The 19,859-nt window shown below is 39.6% G+C and overlaps 1 long non-coding RNA gene across 9 annotated transcripts in view; it reads right to left on the bottom strand.

The window, feature by feature from the left end:
• The window catches only part of LOC137997594 (uncharacterized), a 23,725-nt gene extending 4,187 nt beyond the window's left edge, over nucleotides 1-19,538 (bottom strand). The window contains exons 1-9 of one of the 9 annotated variants that reach the window (XR_011122530.1): nucleotides 13,439-15,514; nucleotides 11,841-12,040; nucleotides 8,525-8,688; nucleotides 7,672-7,800; nucleotides 7,295-7,428; nucleotides 5,880-5,910; nucleotides 3,812-3,855; nucleotides 2,031-2,116; nucleotides 747-827 (exon numbers count right to left, since the gene is read on the bottom strand). This is a non-coding gene — a long non-coding RNA (uncharacterized lncRNA). The other 8 variants (XR_011122525.1, XR_011122528.1, XR_011122532.1 and 5 more) reach the window with 8 other exon arrangements.
• Nucleotides 19,539-19,859: the final 321 nt, after the last annotated feature.

The following is a 19,859-nucleotide window of genomic DNA, read 5'->3' as shown; positions in this document are numbered from 1 at the left end:
TGTTTACAATTTTCAGCTTAAGAACGAGGCAACAAGTGCTAATTTGCAGGCAAACAAAAGAATACTAAAATGGTGGCCATTTTGGAATAAGGTGTATTACCGGGATTGCTGGCCATTGGAGTGTTACTCGGTTGAGGGGTTGGCTAGCTGGCCGGCCTCCACGTAGAAGCCCCTGGACATATCCCAGGCACCGAACGTCCATTAAGCGTTGCAGTTGTGAACTACCTAAAGTCAACTACCTAAAAATCTGTGCTTGAATTTATAAATACTAAGTACTAAATATTGAAAATTGTGTTCATAAGTGTAACAAACTAAGGATGATCTGCGATAAAAATATGGGAACTACTACTATTTCCATTGTCTTTGACCATTTATATTAACAATATCTTTTTACCCATCGCATGTTCCTGAAAGACCATGCACTCCAAATAACTCAACATAACATGCAATGATTTTCTTGATGCTCCGTTCCCTCTCCATTATTTTCGGGTGGCGATCTTTTCTGAAAAATCCCTCTAATGATTTATACATCTTAATGTTACATCGCGAACGAGATACTCCCGCAAAAAAGATGGCGAAAGGAATAAAGTGGTCTTCAGGCCTCTACATCCCACAAAAAGGCCAGCTAGGTCACCGTAAGTTCTCTTAAAAAAACCACAATTTTGCAAGATAAAAACTATCTGTTGGCATACCGAGATCAGCAAGGCTTGTAAACGGCTATAAAGACGAGAACGTTAAATACATACTTGATTTCATTTGTCCAGAATAGCTAGAAATGTCATCATCGTCATCAGGCTCCAACTCTGAAGATTCGGAGAAAGAACTGCCTGAAAGAATAGTTTAATGGCTAAATGATACTCATAAAAACAAGCCTTGACCCTCACTGACTTTACCACCTATGAATTAGCTCTTTAAAACAAAAATGCATTCCAAAAAGATCGCCGTATGAGAAGGGGCAGTTTTTCGCTTCTTTGTTTGTTTTCATGAAAGCCTGAAAAAGAGCTTTAAAATTAATTTTAAAGGAAGGGGGGACTTCATTCGTTCTGCGCATACCAAGATATTTGGGTTGCCTATGGATGGCGCTTGCTAATACCGGGATATTTTTGCGTGGTTTACAACGATGCGGAAAAAGCAGAGCTTAGCACTTGCTCTTCATATCATATCATATCATACATATCATACATCTTTATTTACCCTCGGATTTTCAGAGTAGCTTGGTGTAGCTAATTTCTCCGAGCATTTACCCTCCCAACCATGATACACCACAGAAGACAGACCACAACACCGGGAACTACATGCCCTGCTCTTTGCGACAAGTGTGCGGGTTCTTTTACGTCTCACAGGATTATGAACATTGAAGGGTTGTGAGACGGGACCTCCGGCTTATCGTCCTTATCCGAGAAGACTAGAGAGTCTAACCATTTGCAAATGTAATTACAAAGGCAGCACTTTCTCCTCAGTTATTTAAAGACCCTGAGTGTTGGTTCGGCCGGAGTTGAACTCACGACCTCCCGCGTGACAACCCGATGCTCAACCAACTGAGCCACCGGTGCGCGGTTGTTATCCGAAAAAATAATTAGGGGTAACCAAGCATTTTTCAGAGATAATTAAGATTCGATTTGGAAAAGAACGCGATACATTACTTTGTATATTAAACCTTTTTACATATATTGTTGATTATTTATTTTCAAAAAAGGCGAGGCTACCTCTAATTTTCTCTTTGGATTTCAATAACATTTGTTAAGATCTGCTTTTCCCGCATATTCATAAATCGCGAAAAAGAAACTTTAAGTTAGAACGCACCGTCCTTAACACGTCCTCATTATTTATATTTTTCTCTCCTCAGACCCCTACCCCCTATACATGTAACACAGAGTACTTAAAGAAGAGAGTTATTGCAAGCAATGTTACTTTGGCTCTATTGAGAAGCTCAGGTTTTTTTTACTTCAGTCAGTTGCAAGATTTTCCAGTTTTCAAAGGGCCATCCCCAGAAAAAACCTAACCTAGCAAAACATAAACGAATCACTTACTTTTTTACTTCGGCTTTCTCTTGCTCCTGTTTCTTTGGCTGAGTCATGGCATGTACTTGTTTCCTTAGTGGCAGATGCTCTATGTACTACAAAAAAATACATGTCGGAATTGACAAAATCGTGCACCGATGGCTCAGTAGCCTGCGTAGCAAGCGTCTCCAGCGGGCGAGAAACGAATTCGTTTTCCTGGCCGCGCGAAAATAGGACTAGCGCAAAAAAAAAAATTGGGGGGGAAGGGGAGGAGAGGAGAAGGAAACGCTTGCGGACAAACCCCTTAATTATGAAAACTCCAGTTAGCTCACGAGCGGGATCTCTGATTGCACAATTCGGAATTTTTGATTGACACCTCAGTCCCTCATGTCACAATAATGTATCCCCAGTAGCAAGCGAATAAATCAGAGAAAGTTATTCGCTTTTGCTGGACTCGTTTTTCGCTCGCTGAAATCACTCACTACGCAGGCTAAATGGCGAAGAGACCTTCTTTTAAAGAAGTGTTACATCGAGCAGTTAGTTCCGTTGTCGATAAAGGATTTAGCGGTGGCTTAAAAGAAGAAGAACAAATTTCGATTTATTAAACAGCTCGACCAAGGGGGAAATTTGCTCGTCCCGCTGGTTTCGGGAAAAGCCTCATTTTCTACGAAAGCAATGCCTGCGTATTAAGGACGGCGCCTACTATTATTATTGCGCATACGTTTTGCGCATCTCGAGATAGTCGGATTTCCTATGGGTGGTGCTTATTAATACAGGGATATTTTTGCGCGGTTAAAACTATACGGAAATAGTAGATCTTAGTAAGTACTCTTGGTATCCAAAGAGAAATCTGGGGGTAACAATGCATTTTTGAGAGATAGTTAAGCTTCAACTTGAGACAGAACGCCATACATTGCTTTGTATTTTAAAGCTCTTTACTAATATTATTTATTATCTTTCAAAAATGCGTGGTTACTCCCAATTTTCTGTTTGGATTTCAATAACACTCGTTAAGATCTACATTTTCTCTATAATCATAAACCGGGGCAAAAATACCTTTGAATTAGTAGGCACCGTCCTAAATAGACCATTTTCGAATTCTCACGGCTGGATTGGATCTAACATGGAATGGAGGCTAATGCGGGCAGATCTTTTCAAATGCAAATTAATTTGCCCGCATAAGCCTCCACTTCATGCTAGATCCAGTCCAACCGTTAGAATACGAAACTGGCCTATTAAGACTTAATTAGTCCTCTCAAAAGTATTGCGAACGATCAAATCAAGAAGGCCTTCAATTAATGGGGATTTCGGCTCATCGGCTGGCTAGTAAACAGGCTCCTAAATGATTAAATCTTACGAGATCCTTGTGTTTTGCACGGCTGTGGAGCTCCTGTAGTGCATTTTCAATGCCAACGCTTCGGGATTTCGAAGCCTTCACATTATTGCAGAAGCAAGTGCGATAGACTATTTGTAGCTGTTCCTTCAATTTTAACATCACTTTCTGGAAAACGTTAAATACACAAGCACCAACAACAAGGTGTTATTATCACTGGACAGAAAATTGTGTTGGAAAAGCTAGTAATTTCGGCGGGCTTGTTTTACAACAACATTCGTTCGGATTTCAGGTACTCTGAAATTTACTAGAAGCACTTTTGTTCACAGCATTTAGAATATTTGCCTTACCAAATTTAAACATTAAAATCTTATCGCCGCGGGAAATTTTTACGACAACATTTCCATAGTTGGGCTTGGAAGCCGCCTTCAGGAAGAGTATCTATTTACTAATATTGGTCAACATTATCGTTATTTACCTTGTCAAATTGCTTTAGATTCTCTTGCCCAAAGTTCAGTTTCGCTATGAAAGACCAACATTTTCTTGGTCAATTTATGACATGCGGTTTTCAAAATGCAGGGGTTTGTCTGCGGTCAGCACTCATGGCCATCCCTCAAACTGACATTTCCCTTCTATTCAACTTACACGACGTACAATCTACTTTAGACCTCAAATCTACTTCAACGACACAAACATTTTAAACAAGCAGAGAAGATTCACAATAGGCGAGGCAAAGAGTTGCACCCGGATCGATGGCTTCTCCTTGCAGTTTCCGATATCCACTAGAGTAACGAGACAAGCTCCCGGAAAGTCGAATTTTTTAGAGTATTGACATAGTGGTACCCAGCAAAACAATTGAACGCTAACCGTCTTCAAAGGGGTTTTTAGACCTAAATACCGTAGATCAGCGCGGCTTAGCTTAGAAACGCTATTTCTTGTTGAACTAAAGCTCCAATTCTGCATGTTTTCATTCTCTTTACAGAGGTAACCTTGTCGTAATAAGATGGGATACTAGGTCGTGTAATTGTTACGAATTGTCCAATGTCATTTTGATGGATGACCATGAGTGTTGACTGTCTGCAAGCCTTTCCTTCTTGTCTCGCCCCACTTTTCGCGCGGCCAACACATTAAAAGTCTTCCATATCCCCCCACGGAAACGCTTGCTACGCAGGCTAATGGCTCAGTTGCAAGGAAGGGAACAATTCCCACCCTGGCCAGAGTTTTTCTCTGTCCTTATGTGGGCCCATTTCCATGAGTAGGGCTAACGCTCACACTACACTCTAATAGTTAAGTCTAATGGCTCAGTTCGTTGAGTATCGGACTTCCACGCGTGAAGGCTCGAACCACCGCCAGACCAACACTCGGTTATTAGAGTAACTGAGGAGAAAGCGCTACCGTCGTAATGACATCTGCAAATGGTTATACTTTCTAGGACGACAAACCGTAGGCCCTGTCTCAGAACTCTTCTTCACAACCCTCTGGGACAAAAAAGAATCCACACACTATTCGCAAAGAGTAGGGCATGGAGTTACCGGCGTTGTGGTATGTCCTTTGAAGAATATCATGGCTGGTAGAGTAAAATTTCGGAAATATGACATGTAGCTACTCTAAACTCCGACCGTAAAGAAAGAGATGATGATGATGAAACCATCACAACAGCAACATGAAAAGAAAGACTGAAAGACAATAACGTGCCCACATTCTGAAAGATTTTGCATCATGGTTGAGATCATCTATGTGTAAAACAATCAAGGTAACAAAGGCTTGGCATTAAACTGTAAACAACAGGCAAAAGAAACATTCCAGCTCAGGTGAGCTCAAAAAAAAAAAAAGATAATCTGGTACTTGTCAATGTCTTGACAGATGGTTTAATAGGCAGAATGAAAATCAGGAACCATCACACCAAAAATGTCAATTATCCACACCGGACAAGGTGTCTTTAACTGCTCTGTTTACGCTGTTGTCAACGTCATTACCTTCCAAATTAACTGTTGGAAGATAATGTGAAGTGCTATTTTCTACCCATGCAAACCACGTGAGCGTTAGCCCTACCAATGGAATTGGGCCCACACCCGGGGGCCCACACAAGGACAGAGAAAATGTCTAACCAGGGTGGGAATTGAACCCACGACCTTCGGGTTAGATCACCGCTGCTCTACCGACTGAGCTACAAGGTCAGACAGGACCCAACTAGTGGTCTAATGCAATTCCTGCATTTTGATTGGCTATGCTACTAGAGAACTATTATTGACAGTCCTCAAGTAGCGAAAAGACTTCAAAAGCGTTATGCTTTCTTTCGTTTTGTTCTCAAATAAATATTTCTTTAACTTGCATTTGCTAACTTTATTATTGCCTTTTCTGTCCGACTAGTTGGGTGATACTAAAACAATTAGACCCTTCGCCCTCAAGGGCCATGGGTCAATAGCCCATTCGGCTTCGCCTCATGGGCTGTTGACCCGTAGCCCTTGTGGGCTACGGGTCCAATAGTAAGTTCTGTTGAAATATAAGTGCCCCACGGCCAACGTTTGCAAAAACAATTACCTTACCTCAGTGTCATACTTTCAATTGCCCTTCATCCTGCAAAGACAGCAAAAATAGTTTCATAACAGCCAGAGGTTACATGTATGTTTTATGCAGATTTTGTGTATAAAAATCAGTGGATTGGGATTGCAATCAAAGTGTCAAAATCACAGTGTCTTAAAAATTTCACTGAAGGATAAACCCTTGCCAAAGACAACATAGTCCACAAACTATGAGCAAAAGCAAAATCATGCAAGGTTCAGTTGTTCCGTGCTAGCAGATGCCTCTTTTCCTTTGCATTCACTGGGCTGACGAGTATGGGAAAGAGACCTCTGCATGCCATGGGTCGAAACTCACTTTCATCCAACCATCGTCCACGACCTTAGATGGCATTGTTCAAAATGCATGCCCCATGATATGTTTGCTGACTGTGACTTGAGCCCACTGTGACCCACGCATTCCTTCAGTAATTTCGCTGTTGTTAAGTGAGCCCGCACAAGACAAAGTTTAACGTGAGGATAACCGCGGCGCAACACAGTGAGTTTCAACCTGCGGCAGAGGTCTCTTTTCCTGTACTCATCAGCGCAGTGGACACAACAAGAAGACACCTCTGCTGGCAGGGAAGTTCAAGTTCCGCAATCATTTGTGAAAGTTTCAAGAAAGTAGTAACTCTCATGCTGCATATGTCAATAAAAATAACGCCTGATCCCTTATACATGTACTTGAACCATTCATGTGCAAATTTTGATAAATTTTGTGAAACTGTGTTTCATAATGTTGACTGATTTACAGTCAACAAGGTCTGGAAGGGGTTTCGCGTAATCCGTGAGTTGATGCCAAAAAAACCGTAAATCGGGAAAACTGAAGAAATACAGCTGTGATTCGTGAATAATATATTAACCGTGACGCGTGATCCTTTAAAGTTTTAGTGCGTGAATCAAGATTTCTGCCTTTATAATGTCGTGAACATCAGTCAACCCTTCACGAATACATGTAATTTGTCTGTCAAGATGGTTCGAAAAAGGTCTTCTTTCATTGTCATGTACTGACATAATCTACCATTGCTGTGTTTCGTACTTGACCTCTCTTGACTCATTTGTAGTTGACATGAACTGAGATGAGGGACGCGTTGAAAGACGACATGTTGTAATCATCTGTCCAAGTTACTGCCAATCAGAGCTTGGTTCGTTAGAAAATGAAAAGCTGCCTGTCAAATTTGTAACATGTGTTCACGTCCGGGTCGCCTGGACGTTTTCACATGCGAATTGTTGCAATGGCGAGCGCCCAAGTAATCGTACCGTCTAAACTAACTCGAACTTTATGACAGGTCGTTAACATCATAAAAAAATCAACGACCACGGAAGTTTTGAAGTTACAAAACAAAATGTGAAAGAGAAGAATTGTAGAGTTAGGATATAACAACAATGAACTTCATTTATACTTTATCAAAGTCAAACAAAGAGCGAAGAATCGTCGGGTTATGGATTCCTGGAATCGTTGATTTCATCACCAACTTTTTGTTGCCTTCCCATCTCAGGGTCAACTGATACGACCCAGGGGCGGATCCAGAAATTCCTGAAAGAGAGGGCCGAAGAAATTGCGGCGAGAGCACTAAAGGAATTCGGAATGTCGAAAGCAAAGTTCAAAACTGGCACGCAGATTTGAATACTCTGTTCAAATTTCAAAACAACTGGTCGCGCATGACATACATGTCATGAATTGGCTTGACTGTATTCATTTGGTTGTTCCTTGGAGTGTGTGATGAGTAGATAACTAGCCCTCAATTTTTCTTACATTATACATTGGTTTAGACCCCACCTTCAGGATAAAAATCCCACAATCAAATTCCATTGTATTGCTTTAAGGGTCCCCTCTGCAATATTCTGCTTCCATTCTTGGGTGTCCCATTCCCTTCCAATGAATATATGACCTTTCTTTATGAAACCCCTGCAAAATGTGACAAAAACGTTGATAAAAAATGATGCTTGGTAAGTGATTGAGTGAGACTTAATGCCAGACGATTTTACTCGTCAATTTCAGACTGGTGGTTCAGGAGTCAGTGGGTTCACAAAATCAGTCAGAAAAAATTGCTTGCAGAAAAATTCTCCATGAACAAACCCAGAGAGACTACTTAACACCAAGAGCCCCAAGTAGGAGTCTCCATGCCCTTTAATTTCTTGAGTCCCTTCCCGGAGAAGATTTACTTTTAGAATACTTCCCAGGGGAGATACCACATTCCCACAGCTGAAGGAGCCAATCAAAGCAGATCATATCTCAACTAGGAAGTTTTTGAAAAATAAAATAAAAGGTTGACTTCATTGCCTTCACTGTAGTGTGGAGGATGGACGCTCCAGCCAATTTCAGTTCTGACTATAGGAATACAACCTCGCCAAGTAAACACCATTTCTCTGTTCCACCTATCACAATGTTTTACATGTATATGACCTTCTGTTGGTCATGAAATACTACGGTAATCTTTCTTCCAAGCATTCCTTCATCCCCTACAGCTGTCTGTAACAAATTTTATGACATGAGAGGGCAATGTACACGTAGGAGAGGAAGTGCAATTTAAGATAATCATTTATTTATTCTTTTTTTTTTTTTTCGGAAAATTACGGATTGAAATACACAATTAATTTTATTAATAATTCAATCTTTTGGATAAACTTACCAATAACACTTTGCACCATCCCTAAAGTAATAAAGGAAACTTCCGAGAGATGGATCACATAATTCTTCTCTTGTTTCTCCATCCTTATGTGAGATTAGTTCCCCTTTATACTCAGGAAGAAAAATCTCCTTTCATGAATGGTTTTGTGGTAAATAAGCCTCTTCCTAACATATCAAATCAAATTGGTCAAATTGAATGCAAGATAATATTGCAGTACTTAAGGAGCTCAGAGCACATAAGAAGTTTGATTGGAGTGCACAAAAGGTGAACAAGAGTTGCTAGAGGAATTAGCTTCTTGTCAGTGCTCTGTAAAGTTGTAAAGTGCAGGCCACAGATGGTTTTTAATCACATGATGAGACGGTCATATTGGTGTACAAAACAATAGCAAATTATGGCTCACTGATGTTCTGCATTATAATAGAGTCAAATTCCCAAAAGACTTTTTTCCCTATCGTTCTGTGTACCAACATGGCTGCTGTGACGTCAGGTGAAAACCATCTATATCATATCCTGATGAACAATCAGTAAAAGCATTAAATTAAATTCAATTCTCTTATAACATGCTTTCACACAGACTTATCAAGGTAAAACATATCATGTAATGACAAATATTAAGGTGCAATGTGTTTACATCATGCAACAGATTACCTAATCTACAATTCAAACACTGAGCCATTGGCGTATAATTAAGCAGGTATACATTAGAAACAAAATAAAAATTCAAGTGAAGCTATGATCTTCGCAGTTATGAGAGCAATTTTTGCAATTGCTTTGAGAAGCCTGAAAAATCAGGACTTCAACGGGGTTTGAACCCGTGACCTCGCGATTCCGGTGCGACGCTCTAACCAACTAAGCTATGAAGCCACTGACGTTGGGAGCTGGCCATCTGTGGGTTCTAATGGTCCCGTGAGGAATGAATCAATGATGAAATGGTATATGAAATGAATCATATATGAACTGCGGATATGAAATCAAGTGAAGCTATGATCTTCGCAGTTATGAGAGCAATTTTTGCAATTGCTTTGAGAAGCCTGAAAAATTCAGGACTTCAACGGGGTTTGAACCCGTGACCTCGCGATTCCGGTGCGACGCTCTAACCAACTAAGCTATGAAGCCACTGACGTTGGGAGCTGGCCATCTGTGGGTTCTAATGGTCCCGTGAGGAATGAATCAATGATGAAATGGTATATGAAATGAATCATATATGAACTGCGGATATGAAATCAAGTGAAGCTATGATCTTCGCAGTTATGAGAGCAATTTTTGCAATTGCTTTGAGAAGCCTGAAAATTCAGGACTTCAACGGGGTTTGAACCCGTGACCTCGCGATTCCGGTGCGACGCTCTAACCAACTAAGCTATGAAGCCACTGACGTTGGGAGCTGGCCATCTGTGGGTTCTAATGGTCCCGTGAGGAATGAATCAATGATGAAATGGTATATGAAATGAATCATATATGAACTGCGGATATGAAATCAAGTGAAGCTATGATCTTCGCAGTTATGAGAGCAATTTTTGCAATTGCTTTGAGAAGCCTGAAAAATTCAGGACTTCAACGGGGTTTGAACCCGTGACCATTACAACCCACAGATGGCCAGCTCCCAACGTCAGTGGCTTCATAGCTTAGTTGGTTAGAGCGTCGCACCGGAATCGCGAGGTCACGGGTTCAAACCCCGTTGAAGTCCTGAATTTTTCAGGCTTCTCAAAGCAATTGCAAAAATTGCTCTCATAACTGCGAAGATCATAGCTTCACTTGATTTCATATCCGCAGTTCATATATGATTCATTTCATATACCATTTCATCATTGATTTATTCCTCACGGGATGAGAACCCACAGATGGCCAGCTCCCAACGTCAGTGGCTTCATAGCTTAGTTGGTTAGAGCGTCGCACCGGAATCGCGAGGTCACGGGTTCAAACCCCGTTGAAGTCCTGAATTTTTCAGGCTTCTCAAAGCAATTGCAAAAATTGCTCTCATAACTGCGAAGATCATAGCTTCACTTGATTTCATATCCGCAGTTCATATATGATTCATTTCATATACCATTTCATCATTAAATAAAAATTAATAACAATTATATGTGAAACAGCAAGTTGAAGTGACAATAGTTATGCAATAGGTCATGATCACATAACAATTGAGACTATTTACAACAAAATAACAAATAAAATAAGAGCTGGACAAGTAACAATAATATTCATTTACAAGCAATAGAGCGATTTTCAATTGAGTGTCGTAAAACCAAAACCAAAGTAATTACTTTAGCCAATCAGAAAGGACGGAGACAATCCGGTAAACCAATCAAGAATTGGAGTAATTACACGTAACCGACACAAAGCGCGGGAAAATGTCCACGCGCGAGCCACGATTGGTTTTGGTTTCACTTCTGATTGGTTGAAAAAGTAGCGCAAGAACTTTGAACCAATCACTGAGTGAAGTAATGCAAAACCAAAGTAATTATCTAATTACTTTTGACACTCAATTGAAAACCACTCTAACATGTGAAAAGGTCTAATTAGTTGCCGTGGTTAATGCGATTTTTGGAGTGGAGTTCATGCCTTTTGTTAAGGCCGTGCGGATTAGGTATAAATAATAACTATTGTGTCATCCAATAGGCTTCTCTGTAGTAGTAACTGGCCTAAATTGAAAAACACCAGAAAACAGTAAACTTACTGATCATGTTTCAACTGGTGTTAGCTAATAAATATAGCACACGAACGCTCTTTTGCTTCTTTTTTTTTTTTTTTTTTTTTGTCTTTGTTAGGTTTTGTTCCTTTCCAGTTAAGCGCCGATCAACTGAAACTTCAACATCCCCTCCCCCCTTTTTCCGGGCAAACCACGGGCATTTAAACTTTTGAAGATTGGACTGTTCAAATTCCCGCCCCCTTGGACCAAAGTAGTATCCAAATGCCCTACCCTGTCGTCAGATTTGTCTGTCTGTCCCCAACTTTTGAAGACATTTTTTGTTAAGTTTCGATTTGATCGGCGCATTATAAATAATAATTATTGCCAGTTTGTATTACTTACCGAAGTTTTTCGGATACGAGGCGCACTCGGTTGTAAGACGCACCTTTAACTTTCAAAATTGATGGCATTTACGTCACAAACTGAAAATCTCATCAAAATACTCGGTTCTAAGCCGCAATTTGGTTCAACTCATCGCTAGTTATGCTGTCTCAACTGAAGGTTGTAGTGTAGGTCAAGAACAGTGGAAAAATTCGCGACGAACGTTGGTGCGAGGCCACCATTTTGGAATCGCAGTAAGGGGAAGACTGGGACGAGTTTAACATACAAGATGGCAGCAAAGGATCAAACCTGGGAAAGAAGTTTCCGGTTCTCATCGTTGACAAATGCTTCCCCAAGAACCATCCATTGAACAAGATCTTCAATTGGCACACACTGAAACTGAGCTAATCTTGCATGCCAAACATGAAAACAATAATTGGATCCCACAACAAAAGAGTTCTTTCAGCATACACCACCCAAACACCTGGAGAACAGCATGACACATGTAACTGCGAAAGAAAACCAGAATGTCCGCTTGATGGTAAATGCCTCCAAACTAATGTATCTATCAAGACATTGTCACCTCCACTGACACAACGACTGAATCATACGTTGGACTAGCAACTAATAATTTTAAAGAACGCTTCAGAAACCACCATTCATCTTCATGCCAGCAAGCGAAACGAAACAGCTTTAGCTAAAGAAGATTATGAAAAGACGATATCAGCACTTTTTTAGTGTCAAAATTTGTTTTCACAATTTCCATCTGAAAGCTGAAAAGTTCGGTATTATCGTCTGTTTGTGCCCATTCTGTTGTTGGTTTTGTCATTCTCTTCTAAAGCAAAAACTTGTAAAAGATCAGATTTAATGACGATTGGCGATGTGACATATATTCCTAATTATCAACTGCGCAACTTTTTCGTTGAGAAAAGGATTAAAAGTGAGTTCGGTGGTTACGGCTGTTGTATCCGAGTACTAGTTGACCAAAAAATTGAGCAAATTGTACCTAAAATAACGTGGGTGACAAATTACTCCTTAATTTTGGCGCAAATTTTCAGCGTTAATTTATAATTTCACATGTGAAATTACTGTTGCTGTGGCAATTTTTGCTACAGTGCCAAAATGGCGTCCAGGTTTGAAAAAAACCCGCGTCTTACGAACGTAATTTGTAACCCATGATGTTAATAGTTAATCAAATGGTGTACTCGTGAAATTAGGGAATAATTTCACTTGCGTTTTCTCCAAAGTCAAATTATTTCCCTCGCCTGAAGGCTCTGGAAATTCAATATTTGATTTTGGACAAAACGCGCGAGAAATTATTTCCTAATTTCACTCTTTATTACACCCATTTAGAAATCACTGGTGCACCTTGCAATGTGATTGGCTCTCAGCAGTGCGATTTATTCCCAAATCGGATTTTTTTTGCTCTGCATCGCTCCATTTCCCCAGCCAATGAGAATGGGCCACTAAAACAAAACAACCAATCAGATTTCAAGGCTTGTTTAAGGTAACCAATCAAATTGCAGGAAAATGAAAGACAAAGAAAATCATTGTGTGGCCAATTTTGCAACTTTTGTTCCCGACTGGATCAATAAAATTCTGGCACTGTCTAAAATCCTGTATTTTAGCGATTAAATAATTATTGTGTGATATCTAAATGGATGTAATAAAGTGGTAATGGAACTATGTGTCGTGCAATTTTGGTCTGAGATCATACTTGTGATTTCAAATCGAATTCGCGCTTAGCGCTCGTTTGATTTTGAAATCACACTTATGATTTCAGACCAAATTGCACTGCATTCAGTTAAATTACTGTTATTCACCAATTGATAACCCATACTAATAATACTCTATCAAGTGGAGAATAGTAAATACTATAACTTTTCAAGGTTTCAACTTTTACTCACAAATTGTAAACAACTTTTCCTTCCCGCCATCTCAGAGGTACAGAGGTTTCAGGTTACAGAGGTCTCAAAGGTTTGGCTGGCTTCACTCAGACGTTGAACTTCATCGACCGATAGATTTGTGTAAACGCAGCAGCTAAGGCAACATGACAAGGCCATGTAAGTCACGCTCCCCGTCGAGAGAGATTTCCCGCCAGCACTTTGGGAAGATTGGCAAAGGAAATATCTGAGCCAAGATAACTAGCTAGAGCGAGAACTCAAATTATATTCTTGGGTTGCATGTCGCGCAAGTGAAAACATAAATCGCTTACCACTTACGAAATTGAGTCAAGAAATGGAAATGTTATAGAAGAGGAATAAATAAACAACGGGTCCAAGTCTCAGTGCTGTGCGTTGTTCCGTACTTGAGTTATTCGGCGAAATTTATTACTCAAATTTGTAGAGTTTAGTACGGAGGCGCCATGTTGGTGTACTGCTGAAGTACACCAACACAGCGGCCGGAAACCTGTAGAAACATCTGGAGTTTGGCTGTCTTTAACACTTTCTGCACAATAATGAGCTAGAAAACATTCGTATAGACACGTCTCCTAGTATATTGGCTGTTTAGGCCACAAAAACACGAGGGAAATAGATGTTTTTATGCAACTGGCATGTTTTTCGAAAGCTGTCAACATGTCACGCACTGTGAAAAACTCTGAAATTCAAACTGCTCTATTTTCGAAACGAAGCACGGTACCGAGCTGAAAACATGCAAACAGATATATTTTTAAAAACTCTTATAGCTGATCAAGACAAAAACTCAAAAGGCTCTTTAGTTTTGTAGTTTCTTTTTGTGACGTCACGTGCAACCCAAGAATAGCCTGACAAGCCACAAGCAGTAATCTCCACCACAGTCACCTAATTAAACCATGATCAGTGAGCTTCACCGCTCAAATGGTTGCTTCCTAAGCAGTAGTGGAGATTTGAGAGAGGTTATATGTGTTTGGATAATATACAATTTCAAAGGATTTAAAAAGACCCCTCGAGCTAACGAAAAAGGAAGAAGAATCATTCTTGGAAGCAGAGTTAGTATGCCAAAAACTGGATGCAACGACAATTATAAATTACAACCTGTACATGTAAAACGAGCTGTTATTAAGGTCGATCACCGGTGACAACATTTGCAAGGATTGCACTTTTTGTGTGAGACAATAGCGAGGCTGCAAGAATTTGATCGGATATTTGTTAACTAGAGATCAAGAAATAAACTGATAATCGCGGGAGAACGCGTTTTTTAAAAAAATAATTGTCCTGGCAATTCAGGTTGATGCATTGTTACGAGGCTATAACACTACTTTCCTTATACGGAACCAAAATTTCAGGAAAGAAAACAGATAATAACCGCGACCTTAGGTATAAGCCTGCAGCTTTATCGCTTCACATCAACGGGCCCTTTACTTCTATGAGATACAGAGAACTAATTAGTGCGATTATCGATCACATAAATAAGATCTAAAAACTAAACTCCACCATCCTTGAAACCAGGTCCGGCAAGCAGAATAAATGAAATTTGGAACGGATTATGCCACTCAATTCCCTGTTAATAACGCTTAATACTAAGGGATATTTTGGTTCAAAGCGATATAGTTCACCCACGAAGCACAGACGCCAACAAAGGGGCCGACCATTTAACTCTTGAGGGGGGGAGGAAGGGGGGTGGGTGACTTTGAAAAAAAATTTCCTGCAAGGGCTTGTTGGAAGAAAAAAAATGCAGGCATCACAAATGAAATAGAAAAAAATTCTTGCACTGCTGCAAGCAAGAAAAAAAAAATGCTGCAAAGCTATTTCATCATTCCTGGGGGGCTTTACGAAATCCCAGCAAAACTGCAACCATTCCAGATAATCTGCAAGCCAGCAAGCTACTCTGGGTAGCCTATTAAAATAACAAAGTGACATTGATTGGTCTAAATAACACTCTGGTTAGCCTACAGTTAGCTTAGGTAGCTTGCGGTTTGCCCTTATAATGGGATAAGGGATTTCTTGCTTGCTCAGTTCACATGGCACCAAGTCATAAAATAACAAAGTGACATTGATTGGTCTAATAACACTCTGGTTAGCCTACAGTTGGCTTAGGTAGCTTGCGGTTTACCCTTATAATGGGATCAGGGATTTCTGTCCACTTTTAAATTGTAACTAATGCTTCTAGTAGTAATTACCATGCTATGAGCATTTCTGAACTGCTTTTTGCTATTTTTACCTTTTTTTTTTAATTAAGAAGCTAAGCATTTTCAAATCTACCTTTGGAGCATCACTTTATAACATGAGAATATTGTTATTAGGTAATATTAAATGATTCTAAAGAATGACATTCCGAAAACATGTCGCTATACAAGAATGATTTTGTATAGCTTTGATTTTAATGTTTTGCAGCTCCATATATTAGAACTATTACTGCAATAACCACAATGTAAATGTAAATACACTCTGTAAATGTAAACACGACACTTTTTTGAGGAAGAAAAAGCCTGCAGAGAAATGAGGAGAGAAAAAAATATCCTGCAGAGCATTTAGGTGGGAAAAAAAAGTGTCCCAATTTAAGTCTAAGCATTTGCTACCTATTTTCAACAATAAGGTAAGGGTAAAGGTTAGCGTTATTTTTAGCTTTGGGTAAATGCAGCAGTTTAATCTTCACTTAAGAGGCAGCCTTTGGGGACACTTTGTGACATAAATTGTTTGTATTCTGAGACACAAGTGATGTTGAAGTTGGCTAGAAGAGCAAGGGGACACTTCGTGACGCTTATTGAAATCCGCGTGCGTCTAATTAGGACGCACCTGGACATATCTCAGTTTGCTAGAAAAAAAAATTTCTGACCAGAAATCCACCCACCCACCCTCCCCCTCTCAAGAGTTAAATGGTCGGCCCCTAAACCAGAGTGGCACGATTCATACAACCAAGAAAATGGCGCCTGCATATCTTATTGTGTTTAACTGACGCAAGTTTTGACCCGTAAAAGCCATATAGGTTCACCTATGCACAGTCTTGGGGAACTGTGGGGTCTGTTCAGAATCTGGGGACATTTTTGAGTAACTCGTAAAATGTCCTCGCAATTGAGTGATTTTTACTATTGGGGAAACGTGTTATTTCGTGATTTCGTTTTACTCAGGTTTGGAAAGTCTTGGAAGTTTCTTTATAGTTATGTCGTGAAGATCGTAAATTAACTTGTAGTTTAAATTAGCATGCGAAGATGAGATCATCAGTTCAATACAATAAGATATCCAGGGACAACATGACATAGATTTTACGAGAATTGACATTTTCAATGTCTACGGATACCCACCATTGAAAAGTTTTTTTTTCAGATCATAACACTGGGCAAGAAAAAGGGTGGCAAATGCGATGAAAAAGTAAGAAAAATGGACATTTTGACATCAGAGGGAAAAACGCATAGCTGAAGTAAAGGCACCGTTTATGAATCAAAACAAAAAGATCAAATACTTTGACGGTAGCGAAATTCATGACGTTCTCGTTGCCGTCGGCGTTCCTTCTAAATTCGAAGCTTTTTCAAGGTTAGGTTAGCAATACCAGTTCTTTTAGTAGTTTTTTTAAAGTTCCATCCAGCTTCCCATCAATACTTTCTTTGCCGGTCAATACTGTAGACTGGGGTGATGAGCGGCAATAAAAGCAAAGAGACGCCAGTGCTCGGTAATAAACCGCTCCTCGTGGCAAACCACATAAAGAGGGAACACCAACCTCGGCTATGTCTGGAAAGAGATCAACCAAACGTGCGATGTCCTCTTTGCTTATTGATATTCCCTCCACGCACATCGCGAAAATCTCGTGCTTTTGAATGGCACAAATGATGGACTCAAGACCCACCTTACAAAAAGCTAGTCTAAGAAAACGCAAGGACGAAAAAGAGTCATTGCTAATTCCTCTGTAAGTCAAATTTTCCCAGCCGCCTACGTTTAATATTCCTAACGAGGGTATGCTTCCGGTAACAAAAACTAGATGGCTGTCATCCAACATTGTTTGGCTCAAGTTGAGCTCCGCAATGTTAACAGCTCGAATAACTGGATATTTACAAAGTTCACCTTTCATTTTTGCCATGTTAAGAACTGTCAGTCCAGCACAGTTTTCCACTATTTTGCAGAATGTTGCCCAGGTTGTTTTTGCGCCACTTAAATCAATAGAGCGGAATAGACTAGGCTCCATTGGACTGCTATGAGAAAGTTATCCACTGTCTCCTTTGATGTTTTCTGTGCTTTTACAACGGAGAATTCATGAGTTCTTGCGTACTTAATCATAGTTTTGTCGTAAGAAATTTGCAGCCAAGCTTGCCCACTAGAGAATCGGTTTCTTCGAACAAATTTGTAGGGTAAATATGAGAAAACGTGAAGTATGATGCTTTGAGGCAAGGTATCCATTTATCTTCAGACAAGTAGCTACGAAATTCATTCACGTATAAGGCCATTTAAGTGACAGTCTTATCACGTAGATTTAAGAGTTGCTAATGCTGTCAGAGTCTCAGGGTCCCACCAAAGAAAAGTATCTGTTTGAATTTTTGGTCTAAAGATCTAAAAAAAGCAACTGTGTATTACAAGTGAGGCAGCAAATTATCAATGGAACTTTCTTTCTGAACGACTTATCAAAGCACGGCAATACCCATTCAAGGAACCCTTATCATAACTTCAAAAGGGAATGGAACTCAGTATCTTGAGACGACAACTTGATCTTTTGATATTCTAAAACAACAACATTTGTACTTACCTTAATGGATTGTTGGATTCTTAAATAAAGCAACACGTTTTTCACGTCCTTGATAATCGTGCCAGTTTCTCGTTTCCCCACCAAAGAAAAGAACCTGTTTTACATGATGTTTGGTCTCAAAACATAAAGTAACCAACTGCGAGGACAAACTAAAAGGCACATTATCAAAGAAAGTTTTGTTCTCCAACGACCTATCGAAGCACAGTTGTTTCAAACCGAGAAAGCATTTTTCTCAGCACTACTGCTGCGGCTAATTCAAATAATACAATGACTGCATAGACTTGTCAAATAGGAGGAAAAAGTACGTATCTTAATACAGCTTTTCAGATGTCAAACAAAACTAGTGACAATAGGTAATAAAAGACTTTTTTCCTTTCTTTTAACCTTAACTTGACCCTTTTAAGATTAGTTTGCTGAATAGTAGGCATCTTCTTTAAGTTCGTTTATGCTACCGTTTTTTTTCTCTTATTTAAGTCGTTTTCTTTCAAAGACAGCCGTGCAGCAATAAATATTGTTAACCGCTTAGCAAAACACCCCCCGCACTCACTGATAGTGCGAGAAATCTAAACGTTCAAACACTGACTTTTCATAAGAGTTTGTAATGACATTATATCGAGTTTGCTAGCTTATCCTTTACGCAGTCATATGGATCAAGTTGAAAAAAAGGTACAATATGGCCATACTTTGTCTAGAACATTACTTTGGCATGACGTTTTCGCAAGTTGAATCTATTAGCCTCAGGCTACGAGGAGTGTAACTGAGACCCCATAATCACGACTCTATTTGCAGTAAGTTAATGGGTACACACATCATATCGCTTTTTTTCAAAAGATTCCCGAAAACTCTTTCCCGCTTAATTACTTTTTTGGCAGATGTTTGTCAGTCAGATACTCCCGTTTTCACTATGTGTAGACGCCACAGACAATATTTTTTTTTTTTTTTTTTTTTTTCGTCATGATTTTGGCGGGAAGTAGGTCGGATATGGTCTAATGACTCTGCCGAGAGAGAACATTATTTTTGAAAAAAAAAAAAGAAAAAATGCGCAATGAGAATTGTCAAAAGTGTTAAATCTAGACAGCTCAATTTTTTTTGCCTAATTGTCTCCTTGCGTCCGTCCTATATAGAGGTAGAGGATTTTTTTTGTTTGGTCCAATTTTCGCTTTAAAGCCAAAACCTTAGTAGAACCCATTTACTGAAAACTAACATTAAGAAAATTGCCTGGGATGACAATTGCATTTCGTATTACCACGTTGTTGTGCACATCTGAATAAACATTCCGATAAGAGTAAAATGACCCCCTACGGTCGCAGATAACTTAGTGGGGACTCACATCATATCAGTATGCCAAAAGGTTCACATCAGTCTGGGAGAGGGTCTATATTTTTTTACCACGGCAGGGTAGCCTTTCAGTTACCTGTGGAGAAACAGAATCGATAAATGAAAATTAACACTAAAAAAACCAAAGTAGTAATAAAGTTGCCACCGATATCATGGGGTTTACGTTTTTAAATATTCGAAGAACTACTGCCACAAGCCCACTATATTAGATTTCAACTACATCTTACAAAGGCGTTTTTTAAGAGTCAAATGACACCAACACGCAATGAAATGTCCTCTTCTTTCTTTTACTTTTCACGGACCTCTCTAAGATAGTTTGCAGCAAAATCATGGGCAACC

Source organism: Montipora foliosa, chromosome 3 (assembly GCF_036669935.1).
Source record: "Montipora foliosa isolate CH-2021 chromosome 3, ASM3666993v2, whole genome shotgun sequence".
NCBI classification, from domain to species: domain Eukaryota; kingdom Metazoa; phylum Cnidaria; class Anthozoa; order Scleractinia; family Acroporidae; genus Montipora; species Montipora foliosa.
Note: the sequence above shows the minus strand (reverse complement) of the source record. Positions and strands in the feature narration are given on the sequence as shown.